This window comes from Pongo pygmaeus, chromosome 17, assembly GCF_028885625.2.
Source record: "Pongo pygmaeus isolate AG05252 chromosome 17, NHGRI_mPonPyg2-v2.0_pri, whole genome shotgun sequence".
Lineage (NCBI taxonomy): Eukaryota > Metazoa > Chordata > Mammalia > Primates > Hominidae > Pongo > Pongo pygmaeus.
Window position 1 is genome coordinate 84,866,624 of NC_072390.2, and position 15,584 is coordinate 84,882,207.

The following is a 15,584-nucleotide window of genomic DNA, read 5'->3' on the forward strand; positions in this document are numbered from 1 at the left end:
GTGGGGCCATTCATGTCAGCGCCTGAGTGTCCACCCTGCCCTGATCTCGAGGGCTTACCCTACCCTCTCATCTCTCTAATATCCTATTCAATATGTCAAAGAAGAAGTTATTTGTGGCCACCAACTGTGAGCCCTGCACTTCTGGCATCTACCTATGTAAGACCTGTTGCCTTGGATGTCAGAGAGTGGATTGCATGAAATAAGAAGCAATGCTGTCTGCATGTCCTCACATACAGTTGGACAATCAGATTTAAATATGGGCTCAAAATAACTAGGAAAATTAAGTTCTCACCAGAAAGGGTTCCACTGTTTTTTTTAACCTTTATGTTTGTCCGTAGGTGCTCTAAAACTTCTAGCTCTTTCTGTATATATAATAAAATGTTTGCAGAAGGAGGTTATGCTGGTTGACAATAGAATAATTTGTCTATCGTCTTGTCCTGGAACTGTAGTCCAGTTTTAGGATCAAGCTAAAAAATAATCTAGTAAAGAATCTAAAGTAGTAAATTTTATTAATATGACAAGCTGAAAAATAATTATAAGCTTTATTACTAATTTGCTTGAAAAGCAAACAACGAAATGACTATTGATTATGATCTTAAGAGATGAGTATTATTTTTTCTCTAGGATTTATAAAGATGCATCAGAGTTCATCTATAGAAGGACAGGTTGTGTTTGGGAAGCATCTATAATTCTCTTTGTGAAACATCAGTAAGTCTATTCTAGTTTAAGACAAAGTTTTATATTACTATTATTTTAGTTTTTATCTCTAAAATTCTATGAAATATTTTGAAGTATAAACATTTTTAAAAGAAAGAAAACATTGAAGTAGCTTAAATGATCATATTTTACTCTTAATGCACTTTTAACTTTCTCAATACTATATTTATCTCTCCATCTGGGGTACGGTTAAAAAAGAGCCTTCCTAACACCTCAGGAGGGAAAGGGCAACACAGGACATTGGACTCCCCATGGAAATGAAAGAGTAGCTTCAGCATTTGTAGGATGATTAGGATGAGACTGTGGGATTGACTGAAGAATCATCAATTAGAGAGGGCTGGTAAAACAATCTTCTAGATAATTGTTACCATTGTAACAATTATCTAATCAATGTGATGTTTTTCTAGTGATTAAAATCAAGTGGAAAAATATAACTATCAAATTTCAAATTATTTCAGAGTAATGCATATTGATCGTCAGCCCATATTTTCAATCTGCTGGTGCTTGTTTTCAACCAAAATTTACCATGGGGCTAACCATGATGTCACTTGCTATTAGTTAGCACAGAGGTTAACTAATGTTTAAAATAGTTGTTTAAAATTAGTTGTTTAAACTAATGTTTAAAATAGTTGTTTTAAACAAGCAAAAGCTCATAGAGTGATTTAAATTATATTTTAATGATGGAAATTCCAAGAGCTCTTTCACATACTGTAATTATCTGCCATAAAGAAGAGTATCCCGTTGGCGCTCTGGGCTTGCATCCCAACACCACCACTTACTGGCTGTGTAATCTTGGGCAAATTATTTAACTCTGGTTTTCCTTTATCTGTAACAAGGGCATGTAATAGTTCTGCTCATTTGGTTGTCATGAGGTTTCTGTGCATTCATCTATGTAAAGTGCTGAGAATCAGACCAAGCCCATAGAAGTACCATGAAAGCGTTCATTATGGATGACAGTGATGTCGGAGTGACATTGAATAGTTATAAGAGTTGTTATAAGAGTTGCTATTATGGCTACATAATATCCTTCACAATCTTTCAAGTATTTCTAACAATGTTGTGCCAAAATATTTGCTAAACAAAACTTAATTCACTTTTGTTGTTGATGTTGTTGTATGTTTCTTGTGTCCTGTGCCACTGAGAAGCAAGTCAAAGGAATGGAGCCAAGTAATTGTTTTTAATGGCTCAGAGATGAGATAATGGATCCAGTCACTGTAACCACAGGCAGTCTAAAACTAGGGTGTACACCACAGGCGTGGGTGCCAATATCAGTGCTGAGACAGAGATAGAAGGGAGAGTGCAACAAGTATTTAAACAGCAAGCTCAGCAAGGCTCAACAGAGAAAATGTTTCTAGAAATTACAAAATCAGAGACTCCATCACTTGGCCCATACATGTCAATAGAGTGTTTGGTTTAATTCAGAAATAATTTCACAACTATGCTTTTCTCTGCAGGTTAATGCTAGTAAGAACTACTCCTCCATGTCTAATTTGTTCTTCCAGAGTAAACTGAACTAATCCTTTTCTAAGTGCAAGCTGCCTCAAGTTGATAAATGCCTAAATTTCCAAAACACTACAACCAAAAGCAAAGTTTTCCAGTTCTCCCAGATACAATTTTTTTATAGATACCTCAACATGCACAAAACTTTTCTTTGTTGCTGTTGTTTTTTGAGACAGGGTCTCGCTCTGTCACCTGGGCCAGAGTGCAATGGTGTGAACACAGCTCACTGCAGCCTCAACCTCCTGGGCTCAAGCGATCCTCCAGCCTCAGCCCCCAACTAGCTGGTACTACAGGCCTGCACCACTATTCCTAGCCAATTTTTGTATACTTTATAGAGACGAGGTCTTACTGTGTTGCCCAGGCTGGTGTTGAACTCCTGGGTTCAAGCAGTCCAACTTCCTTGGTCTCCCACAAAGTGCTAGGAATACAGGCATGACCACCATGCCTGGCCACAGAAAACTCTTTTATAAAAATTTCCAACAAGTATGAAAGAATGTTTAAATACTCTCTAATTTTTCATTTGCTATTTAAAATAACAAAATTGTAACTTGAAAGTTGGATAAACAAACTCAAATGAGAAATAATGTCTCAACAACCGTTTCTTACTATAAAAGAAAGAATTCAGTATGATCTTTTCACATCATATAAGACCTTATTTTGCCCTTGTTTATAACCTTCTTTCTTTGGGGGGGCCACATGAATAAACATATTTGACATATATCCATAATCTGAATTAGGACATTTCTATTCTTGCTTGAAGAATTTGATGTTTAGAAAAATTTCTCAGCATTGGCCAGGCACGGTGGCTCATGCCTGTAATACCAGCACTTTGGGAGGCCGAGGCAGGCAGATCACCTGAGGTCAGGAGTTTGAGACCAGCCCAGCCAACATGGAGAAACCCTGTCTCTACTAAAAATACAAAATTAGCCAGGCATGGTGGCACATGCCTGTAATCCCAGCTACTCGGGAGGCTGAGGCAGGAGAATCACTTGAACCCAGGAGTCAGAGGTTGCAGTGAGCCAAGATCATGCCATTGCATTCTAGCTTGGCTCCATCTCAAAAAAAAAAAAAAAGAAAAAAGAAAAAGAAAAAGAAAAATTTATCAACATTGTAAGAAAACATTACGTTTGCCACTCAACAGTAACTGGACAAAAGAAGCACTAAATTGGTAAGATAATTAAAAGTGAATGTCTTGATTTCCTTCACTGAGAAGAATAAAAAGTTAATATTAACTGACAATTAACATATTAAGGAGAGGTTATCAGTTTATTAACCATTCACAAGATTATAAAGTGCTTGCACCATGCTAAGTACCCTGCACAGTGGTATAGGGAAATAAAAGAGCAGGAAAGTTCCTTCTCAAGTAGCCCAGAATTGTGTGGGATCAAATAATTTGTACTGCCCAGAACAGGATTATTGCATGTCCTTTGACTCCTTGAAATATCAAAAGTTTTCCATACCTTAATGTATGTATGGGTAAGACATCACCATCACCGAATTTTGCTACACGATAATAAATACACCATTTGAGCTTGTTCATAGCGTCATGGCAGTAGAACCAGACAGATTATTTGGATAATCAACTTATTGGAGTCAGCCCTCCATAGAATGATCTCTGTATTAGAAGAAGACATGCTTGCCATTTTGCATTCAGATGTATAGCAACAGCTTCTCATTCCTGCCTCCAAGTGAGAATCAGAAAGGGGACCTGGCAGAAAAGGAGACAGCAGTCTTAAGGAGTCTCTATACCTTCTTCATTTAAAATTAGACTTGTTTGTAGTTTGAAAAAGAGTTTTAAGATACATGGGAGAATTAAGCTAGGGTAATACATATTAAACTGGAACTATTTTTGAGGAATATGTTTCAAATATTTGAGAAAATGATTAAAGCTAGATATTTGAACAGAATATGTTCATCTCTAGAAATGTTTCCATTTCACAGAGATCATTCTTGTTCTTAAAGCTAGCAGAGTTCTTTGGATTCCATTGCCAAAAGTATCTGTAGATGGTTTGACATGCATGTGCAAGCAACATTATCAAAGAAAGTTTCGACATTCTTTGTGATAGAAGCCACTCTTCAGAAACTGTATCACAAATGCACCCATGTGACTTAGCCTGTTAAGGTTGAGTATAGGCTGAAATCATGGACAAGGCCTCAACTGGACTGAAATAATTTAATTTTAGATTTTAATGGATCTGCTTTACACGCACACACATGCACATTAAATGAAAGGTGCTTTCTTTTAAAATGTGCCTTTTATGTTCTAAAGCAATTTATTATAAAATGCTCACACGTAAAGAGCAGTTGAAAAGACAAGAATGAGAAAAAAAAACAATTTTTTTTCTGCTATATCCAAATAAGTAAGCAAAAAGAAGTGTGGGGGGGATTGTCAGTAATTTACAATCTTCTAACATTGCAAGTAATTTTAAAACATTTGTATATAAACACCCTCACAAAATGAGAATTTCAGTGTATTAAAAAAAAAAACAGCATTTAGGATGCTCCTGTTCTGCAATCCCCATCTTCTGCTCACCAGAAAAGCTCTGTACACAGTGTAAGGACAAATAGCATGAGTGCTGTTGAAACGCCAGGAAGATATCAAGACTTTGTCTAATGCCTTAAAAACATCATCAGTGGGACTTGTCAAATGGGCTGCCCTCCAGAGCTGTCAATCCTGTGATTTTCCTAAGCTCTGGTGGACAGAAAAAGAAAGAACATTGGGAGGCCAAGGCGGGCAAATCGCCTGAGGTCAGGAGTTTAAGACCAGCCTGGCCAACATGGTGAAACCCCATCTCTACTAAAAATACAAAAATTAGCCTGTGTGGTGGTGGGTGCCTGTAATCCCAGCTACTCAGGAGGCTGAGGCAGGAGAATTGCTTAAACCCGGGAGGTGGAGGTTGCAGTGAGCCGAGATCGCGCCATTGCATTCCAGCCTGGGCAACAGAGCAGGACTCCGTATCAAAAAAAAAAAAAAAGAAGAAGTGCAAATAAAGTTATTATTCAGAGTTCTATTCATGATTTTATCACTCAATATTATCATTATTAATCATAAGATTAGAGCTTTTATGATTGCTGACAGTGATCACATTTGCATATTTGTGATTTTTTTTTTCTTTTTTTACTGATAGTCATGGATTGTGATGAAACAACACAAGCTGAATTAGAACAAATTATTATGGTTGATAATGAAAATGTGAAAATGGATCTGTGATCCCAATTAATCAATTCACTTACTATTGTTCAGTTTCAGAACACTAAAGAAAATTTAGTCTAAACAACAACAACAACAACAAAACCTCACTTGGCTGGGCGGGGTGGCTCACACCTGTAATCCCTGCACTTTGGGAGGCCAAGGTGGACAGATCACTTGAGGTCAGGAGTTTAAGACCAGCCTGGCCAACATGGTGAAACCCTGTCTCTACTAAAAATACAAAAAGTTAGCTGGGCATGGTGACGGGCACCTGTAATCCCAGCTACTCAGGAGGCTGAGGCAGGAGAATCACTTGAACCTGGGAGGCAGAGGTTGCGGTGAGCAGAGATCATGCCATTGTACGCCAGCCTGGGTAACAATAGCGACACTCCATCTAAAAAAAAAAAACCACCCACACATACACATGGCCAAGGAGAAACATGTATCTCTGCATAAGGACACAAAGGAGGTGGAGATAGTGAGAAAGCAATGTGTAATTTATCTAACCAGTGGTGTTCTTGCATGATGCGAGTAAAAATTAGACTATCATGTTCTTTTTTCTTAAAATTTATTGTTTCCTTAAAATTGATACTTTCGATGTCACTTCAGAAAATGCATTTCATGTATGTATACATGTATATGTATGTACTTCTCAAATATAAATCAAATAGATCAGAGTTGATTCTGTATAAGAAAAATCATTGCCTAACACAAAATATTGTAATTTCTGTGTTTAAAAAAATACAGTTTTGTTTCTTTGCTTTGCTGGAACTGAACAATATAAAGAAAGCTGCACAGGGATAGTTTTCTCAGATGAAAATAACAGATTTCAAAAGGTTCATCAAAATGACCCAACATACAGACATTGTGACAACATACACACATACAATGCAATGGCTCAGACTATCTTTTCTTTGGAACAATGCTATAAAATAGAAGTATTTTTTAAATGTAGGCCACTAAAATCTAAGGAGTTGATATAAGCATTGCCTGGGAGGATAATGAAGGCCACGTCCAGTGAATGTGAGCAGAAACGTCAGTTCCTGGGATGTGTTCAGTGAACAGATGCAGTTTGTAGAAGGAACACAGTAGGATTTCGGAGGTTGATTCCAGGGAAAGACTGCAACAGAGCTATGTGGCCTTGGGCAAGTTACATTCTCTGTGCTTCAGTTACCTGTACTTAAAAGGTGTTGAGTGAGGCACAATGATATAATATGTACTTCACAGTGTTAGAACACCACCTGGTCTTTAGTAAGAGCTCAGTAATTATAAGCTAATTCATAAAATGACTAGCAAGAAAATTTAGCTTTAAATGGGAAAAACTGTTTTAACCATCATTAAAAATTCATCCCAGCTTTATGCACAGATATTGGAAATTAATTTTATGAACTTAACGATAGCCTCTAGATATTTACCTTTTTTTAATTTAAAAAGAGCCCAAAATTTGATTATAAATCACTAAGAAATTTAACGTTTTATGTGTATTGATCATGTTTCTTATATTCAAAGAGCAGCTCTGTAAATGTGTCTTACTTACAAATAGATAAACAGAAATAGAGATAATAGAGACAGATTAAGAATATACATGTTGTTAAATGCATTACTGATTGCAGACGGAAATGATGTTGAAAGTGAATGACAGTTTCTGCTGTTATTCCCAAACTCAGCTTATTTTCAGACTTCCTGAAAGTATTTTGGTCCATACATGGTTTTATTTATTTAATTATTTATTTATTCATTTAGAGACAGAGTCTCACTCTGTTGCCCAGGGTGGAGTGCAGTGACATGGTCTTGGCTCACTGCAACCTCTACCTCCTGGTTTCAAGCAATTCTCATGCCTCAGCCTCCCTAGTAGCTAGAATTGCAGGCACATGCCACACCACGCCCGGCTAATTTTGTGTATTTTAGTAGAGAGTGTTTTGCCATGTTTCCCAGGCTGGTCTCAAACTCCTGAGCTCAGGCAATCTGCCCAGTTCGGCCTCCCAAAGTGCTAGGATTACAGGCATGAGCCACCGCACCTGGCCAATACATGATTTGAAATATACAATAACACTCATTTTTTCAGGTTTAATGAAAATATCCTACAAAGTTCAATTAAATGACATCTAGCAACTTTCATTCAATGACCGTGTAAATATTACCTTTTATTTGTCATTCTGGTATAGACTTAGCATGGTATCTTCTAATTCCTTTCCATTTATCTTGAATAAGATGGAAGACTAAGGGTGAGGTGTCCCTTATTGAAAATTAAGCCAAGTCTGTGATGAGCCAATTGCCCATAAACCTTCAAACTTCAGAGGACTGTTTTAACAAGTGCAGAGAATGCCAAGCATGGCTGGCTTAAGGTCTCTGACATCTCTATTCTCATACGGTTTCCAGGTTTTCAGGTTTCGTGAGTCTTTTCCAAGAATAAATAAAGCTCAATGTTCTCAACTGAAAGAGCACTTATATATGCAGCATTTTCTGATTCAGCAGTATAACATTTCTTTTCACAACTGATATACATTTCACATGTCACTTCACATACTTTCTGGCCACTTGTACCTTTGCAATATTTCTTATTCACAGATTTTTTTTACCTAGTCCCTCTTGTGTCAGTCATACCAGGGAACATGTTGGCATATGCACCTAGAGGCATTTCTTAACTCTCTTCATCATACAGAGAAAGCTATGGCTATCCCTTTCCCAGCTTACAATGCACACACACACATACAATGCACACATGCATACACATGGACACACATTCTGCTACTATTGTCTCACGTGTCTCTCATCTCTTCCACTTTTCCCCATCTGCTGGTATTATTCAGCTATTCCTTATATTCATTTGAGAGGTTGTATTTCTATTTGGTAATTAGGCTTAGATCAAAATATATGTCTGTCTTAATTGTCATTCCTTTAATACCTCAATTTGGACAAATTTTCATGTCTTGACCACATATACACATGTAGACCCCTCTGGTCCATGCCACTTCCTCCATGCAGGAGTAAATTCCAGTGCAGCAATCTTTACCAAGCACTTAACATGTGACAAACACTATGCTTTTAACTCCCAAAGTACATCTTATATAATACTTATAACAACACTTTAGATTACATTGACTCCAATTTAGAGATAAGGAAAAACTGAATCTTAAAAAAATATATATATATATATATATGCCTTCCTGAGGTCAAATTAGGAGGCAGTCATGGAGTTGATACTTGATAACAGGTTGGTGCAAAGCAAAGCTCATGTGCTTAACTACCTTATGATTCTGCTGTGTGTACTGTGGTGTTCTGTCTTGAACATGAGAAACAGGCACCCGCATTCCTGCTCTGGTTTTGTGAAATTTACCCAATTGGTGTAATTCTCATCTTACCTGTATCCTGGAGAAGAGAGATCCAGTAATTTATTTTACAGTGACTCATGGGGAAGAGGGAAGAATATCAAGACTCTGAAACCTCAGAGCTGTCACTCATTAACTGTGTCACCATGAACAAATTCTATTACCCCTCTGTACCTCATTGTCCTTGTCTGTAAAGTTCAGATGGCATATTTGTTGACAATTTATGTGAATATTCAGTAGCATAACATATGAAACCAGTTTGCACATTGCCAGGCACATAGAGAATGGCTCATAAATGTCAATTTATAAATGCTGAATTTCTTCTGTCAGTTGTATATAGATTTGTCTCAACTGCTAATCCAATTTTTTAATTTCTAGGCAATCACTAAAGAGCAAAAGGAAAGTCAGTTAACAGTTTTTTTATACAAATGAATTTTATGTAAATGAACACAAATTAGCATCAATGTTCATTACAGGGGGAAGAAAAGCCTCAAATCAACAAAGGAAAAAATTTCAGAGACGGTAAGATTACCTAGGTCATATTTTTGGTAAAAGCATGAAGAGGTGTGGGTTGCCAATACCTTCATAAAATTCCCAACATTTGTCAGCCCCACCTTCCCAGTAACTTAGGTCTTCTCAAAGGATAAGGGTGGAATGTCCACATTGCAATATATTAGGGAGGAAGCTCTTTATTCCCCCCACAGAAGATATCAGCATCAACGTCTAAAGAGCAATGGGCTCAGAGTCTAGAGAACTGTTTTCTATTGGGAGCTCTGTAGTTGAGACTTTACCTCGAGCAAATTCTTGAATTTTTCTGCATGTTGATTTCCCATCTGTAAGAAAATTGCTAGGTTTTCTAAGAAGGATTTAAACCTTGAATTGCATGACTTGTCCACATAGTTACTTGAAGCTTCCTCACTCCATAGCAGTCTTACATGTATGCAGCCTTACATGGTGACTCAGAAGTGAGAGGAAGAGGAGCTATCATAAGGGTCTTAGAAGTCATGTCCACAGCAGACATAATGTCACACCTACCATATGTTATACTAGTCAAAACAATCACCAAAAAGCCCAGATTAAAGGGAGGGAACAATTTTACATGCAAAGACACACAGACTCAAAATAAAAGGGTGGAGGAAAATTTACCAAGCAAATTGAAAACAGAAAAAAGCAGGGGTTGCAATCCTAGTTTCTGACAAAACAGACTTTAAACCAACAAAGTTCAAAAAAGACAAAGAAGGGCATTACATAATGGTAAAGGGGTCAATTTAACAAGAGCTAACTATTCTAAATATGTACGCACCCAATACAGGAGCACCCAGATTCATAAAACTAGTTCTTAGAGACCTATAAAGAGACTTAGATTCCCACGCAATAATAGTGGGAGAATTTAACACCCCACTGTCAATATTAGACAGATCACCGAGACAGAAACTTAAGATATTCAGGACTTGAACTCAGCTCTGGATCAAGTGGACCTGATAAACCCACTCCCAAAACAGAATATGCATTCTTCTTGGCACCATATGGCACTTACTCTAAAATTTATCCCATAATTGGAAGTAAGTCACTCCTCAGCAGATGTAAAAGAACTGAAATCATACCAGTCTCTCAGACCACAGTGCAATCAAATTAGAACTCAAGATTAAGAAACTCACTCAAAACCACACAACTACATGGAAATTGAACAACCTGCTCCCGAATGATTTCTGGATAAATAATGAAATTAAGGCAGAAATCAAACAACAGATGCTGGCAAGGATGTGGAGTAATAGGAACACTTTTACATTGTTGGTGGGATGTAAATTAGTTCAACCATTGTGGAAGATGGTGTAGCAATTCCTCAAAGATCTAGAACCGGAAATACCATTTGACCAGTCATCCCATTACTGGATGTATACCCAAAGGAATAGAAATCATTCTATTACAAAGACATACGCATGCATATATTCACTGAAGCACTGTTCACAATAGCAAAGACATGGAATCAACCCAAATGCCCACCAATGATAGACTGGATAAAGAAAATGAGGTACATACATACCATGAAATACTATGCAGCCATAAAAAGGAACAAGATTGTGTTCTTTTCATGGACATGGATGAGCTAGAAAGCCATTATCCCCAGCAAACTAATGCAGGAACAGAAAACCAAATACCACATGTTCTCACTTGCAAGTGGGAACTGAACAATGAGAACACATGGACACAGGGAGGGGAACAACACACACTGGGGCCTATCGGGGGTTGGGGTGGGGAGAGGGAGACCATTAGGAAAAATAGCTAGGCTTAATATCTAGGTGATGGGTTGATAGGTGCAGCAAGCCACCATGGCACACATTTACCTATATAACAAACCTGCACATCCTGCACCTGTACCCCAGAACTTAAAAATGAACATTTAAAAAAAGGAAGAACATAGGCGATTTCTGAATGCCAGCTTTTAAACGAATTTGCAGCCATCTTCAATCTTTCACAAAATAATGCAATATTTAATACTATTTATGATGTAAGATTATGAGGAAACACGTTATACAGAATCTCTTGATGGTGAAAAAAGGACAAAAGCATAGAGCAGAATCATGATTCCAGTTTTGCTTCCATGGGATACATGGTCTTAGGAATGTCAATTAATATCTCAAAGCTTCAGCATCCTCTCATTTTAAAGAGAGATATTTCATCCATTTCCTATCTTACAGAAATTTTATGAGGATTTAAGTAGATAAAATCAATGAGTTGGCCAGGCGTGGTAGCTCATGCCTGTAATCCCAGCACTTTGGGAGGCCAAGGAAGGTAGATCATGAGGTCAAGAGATTGAGACCATCCTGGCCAACATGGTGAAACCCTGTCTCTTCTAAAAATACAAAAAAAAAAAAAAATTAGCTGGGTGTGATGTTGCACACCTGTAGTGCGGCTACTTGGGAGGCTGAGGCAGGAGAATCGCTTGAACCTGGGAGGCAGAGGTTGCAGTGAGCCACCAAGATTGCACCACTGCACTCCTGTCTGGCGACAGAGCGAGAATGCATCAAAAAAAAAAAAAAAAAAGTTCTGGGTCAAATGCCAGGTAAAATGACTAAAGGGATATAAAAGTGTAGAATACTTGAATTTGGCTGAAAATAAGGGAAAGGCATTTTATATATATATCATATATGTGTATGTGTGTTAAAAATGCTCAATAATTTCTACTAGACTAAGTGCAGATGAAACAAGATATTAATGGATGATGAACAACACTGTTTCTTGAAAGGAAAGCCCAGACTTCTTAGGAGAAAATAGAGGAGATTCTTATTCATTTGGAAGGGTAGGGGCTAGAAGATGGAGGTGAGGTTGAACATTAGGCCTGGGCCCAACTTTTAAAGGAGAGTTTAATAAAATAGTTAAGGAAGGGGAAAGTAAGTTATAGAACCATAGAACAGTCAGAAAGCTTTGTGAATTAAATAAAACACCATTTTCATGTATAAAATAGTACTTAAAAAATGGGCGAGGAATACGAGTATACATTTTTCAAAAGACATAAAAATGGCTACAAAGGTTCATAAAAAATGCTGTACATTGCTATTCATTAGGGAAATGCAAATAAAACCACAATGAGATATCTTCTCACACGCGTCAGAATGGCTATTATAAAAAGATGAAAGGTAACAAGTGCTGGTGAGGACATGGAGAAAAGGGGACCGGGACCCTGAACACTGTTGCTGGGAATGCAAATTAGTACAACTATTGTAGAAAACAGCATGGAGGTTCCTCAAACATTTAAAAATAAAACTACCCCATAGGCCAGCAATTCTACGTCTAGGTATTTACCCAAATGATTTGAATCAGTGTCAAAGAGATTCAGTTCTATATTCACTGCAGCATGTTTCACAATAGTAAGTTTATGGAATCAGCATAAGTGTTTATCAACAAATGAATGGATTAAAGATGTGGAATACATACACAGTGGAATAGTATTGAGCCTTAAAAAGAAAAACTCATTTGCAGCAACATAGCCTTAAAAAAAGAAAACTGTCATTTGCAGCAACATAGATGGAATTGGAGAACATTATGCTAAGTTAAATAAACCAGACACAAAAACAAATACCATGTATTCTCCCCTATAAATGGAATCTAAATCAATCAACTCCTAAAAGTAGAAAGTAGAAATGTGGCTACAAAGGCTAGGGGCTCGGGGGCAACAGGGAGATGACAGTCAAAGGGTACAAGTCTCAGGCAGGAGGAGTATGTTTTATTTTGATTTTGAGGGTTCTATTGTGGCAAATATAGTTAGTAATGCTGTATTGTACATTTCAAAATTACTAAGAGTAAATTTCAAATGTTCTTATCACAAAAAAGATAAGTATTTGAATTAATGGTTATGTTAATTAGATTGATTTATTTCACTTGTATTCATAAATTATAATATCATGTGCCCCACAAATATATATAATTATAAATTGTCAATTTATAGTACAGTTAAGAAGTACTTAAAGATACAAGAGGAAATGGACAGAAACATGCTAATCAGTCATTTGAAATTAACACTTTCATATCTTGATACAGTAGATTAAAAATTGAACAAATATATAGAATAGGAAATGCAGAGTGAATAGTGTTTATTATGTGTATATTTGAGTGTGTGTAGAGAGATTCTACATCAGTGTGTGTATCTTTTCAAGTACTTATAAGATGTACAGAAATTGGCCATATTAGTTAAAAATGAAAAATAAATTTTAATATACAGAAACTACTCAGTGCATGTTCTCTACTACAAAACATTAAATAAAAAATAATAAAATTTGCACAAATGGCTGGGTGCAGTGGCTCACACCTCTAATGGCAGTGCTTTGGGAAACTGAGGTGGGAGAATTACTTGAGGCCAGGGTTCCAGACCAGCCTGGGCAACATAATGAGATCTTGTCTCCACAAAAAGGAAAAAAAAAAAAGTGCACAAAAAATCATTACCTGAAGAAAATATACACAAGCAATACTTTATGTAAAAAGGGAAATAAAGCTACAATTTACAATTATATAATTTTAGGAGAGAATACTTTCTATTCTACTTCATTCAGAAGCAAATGCTTTTATTAAACAAATACAATTTTAATTAAAAATACTTAACTTCAGAAGGTAAAAAAAAAGATCAAGAAGATAACCTAAGAAAAACAGCAGGTAGAAATTAATTAGCACAAGCACAAAATATAAGAAAAACTGAAAAATATAAATTATTTACATAAATGAAAACAACTCTCTAAAAAATATAAAAATATAGAAACATTATCCAAAGTAAAACCCAAATATATAAATTCAACATATGAAAGGACTTATAAAAACATGTATTTTTTTAAAAATCCTATAAGAATTTGATGGTTTTGTATTAAAATGTGAACACCAAATAACCTTTGGAGAATTGATGACTTTTTAGGGGAACAACAGTCATAATTCTACTTATACATACATAAGCTAAAGTCCCTAGATGGTATACTAACCTAAATGTTTAAAATTTTTCTCAAAATTTTTTAGTTTTGAGATTTTTTAGTTTTTAGTTCCAAAAGAGCAGAAATAACTTAATGCCTTTCAGTGTGAATATAGTGAATAAATTTGGGGTATAGCAAGGTAGTCCTTTGTGTTATTCAGGGTCCACTTAAGTAAATGGAGCCTGTGATAGACAGTTCAATGAAGGAAATTTAATACAGTAATTTAGATTCAAGAGATAGGAAGAGTAGAGACAATCAAAGATTAGCAAAAGCAGGAAAGATGCTACCAGCCCTGCTTCCCTTGCCTATTAGTTTCATGGATGTTGGCAGAAAACAAAAAACTCCTGAGTCAGAGACAGAGGGCTTGATTCCTGAGGCACAGTGAGCATCCTGAGTTTCATGCTTCCATAGGTTTCCCTGGTCCCCCGGTCCCACGGGGTCATGTGGAGCAGCCAGGGTGGATGGTGCTGAATATTACCACAGCCGAGGGATCTGAGTTAGCAACTCCCCATCTTATCAGGGGGCTGCTAGCAACCCTGGCCAGCCTTTGCCTTGGAGGAAAATAGGATCTGTACTGTCCTGGTCAAGAAACAAATCTGCCCTCTGCCTGGAGGCTGTTTGCTGTACAAACATACTTGAAAAGATAGTAACAAAAGTGCAAAGCCAGAGTGACACACGACGCATTGTTTCCTAAAAATGTCCTTTTCAATGAAATGTGTTCAAAAGAATCTTCCAAAGTTTAGGGGAGGAGAGATAGATGAGGGTTGGAATCTCTTTGATATCATCTACGAATCTCAAATATTTACAAATAAGAGTGTATTTATTTATATATTGCCTAAATGCGAAAAACACAAGGAACCCACCCTTGTTTCTATCTTTACGAGAGCCCTCTAAATCTAAACTTTTCTGGTTGGGGAGAAGGGTCTATTCTCATCAACTTGAGGACAGCGTAACTCTCATCTGCGTTATATTCAAACAAAGGTATCAATGCAGTCTCCATACGGCACACTTGGGGGCTAAATTATTTTCTTAGACTGTTGGCTTTGTGATGAGATGTGTCGGTTGTCCCTCTCAAATAAAGCACAAATGTTTTAACTACTCTCCAGGCTTACTTGAGCTGTGATCTCTACTCTCTCTAGATGCTGAGTAAGTAACTCCTGATTCATTGCTCATATCCTAGAAAACTGACAGCTGTTTCAAAAGAATAGAAGGAAGAGAGAGTTAGAACCAAAAATGGCAAAAAGTGATAGCAAGTGTATCAAGAACTAATCAATGCTTCCTAATCTAGTTGATATCTGCATGTATGCTAGAGCATCCTTTCTAAATCCTGACCCTATGCAAAAAAGAGAAGCATCGCCTACAGGAAATAGTCTTATAAAACCAAGGGAATTCTGG

General features: G+C 36.8%; 1 protein-coding gene across 2 annotated transcripts in view; it reads left to right on the top strand.

The window, feature by feature from the left end:
• Positions 1 to 15,584, top strand: part of DOK6 (docking protein 6) — a 447,352-nt gene that overhangs the window by 337,863 nt on the left and 93,905 nt on the right. The gene's annotated exons all lie outside the window — the stretch shown is intronic.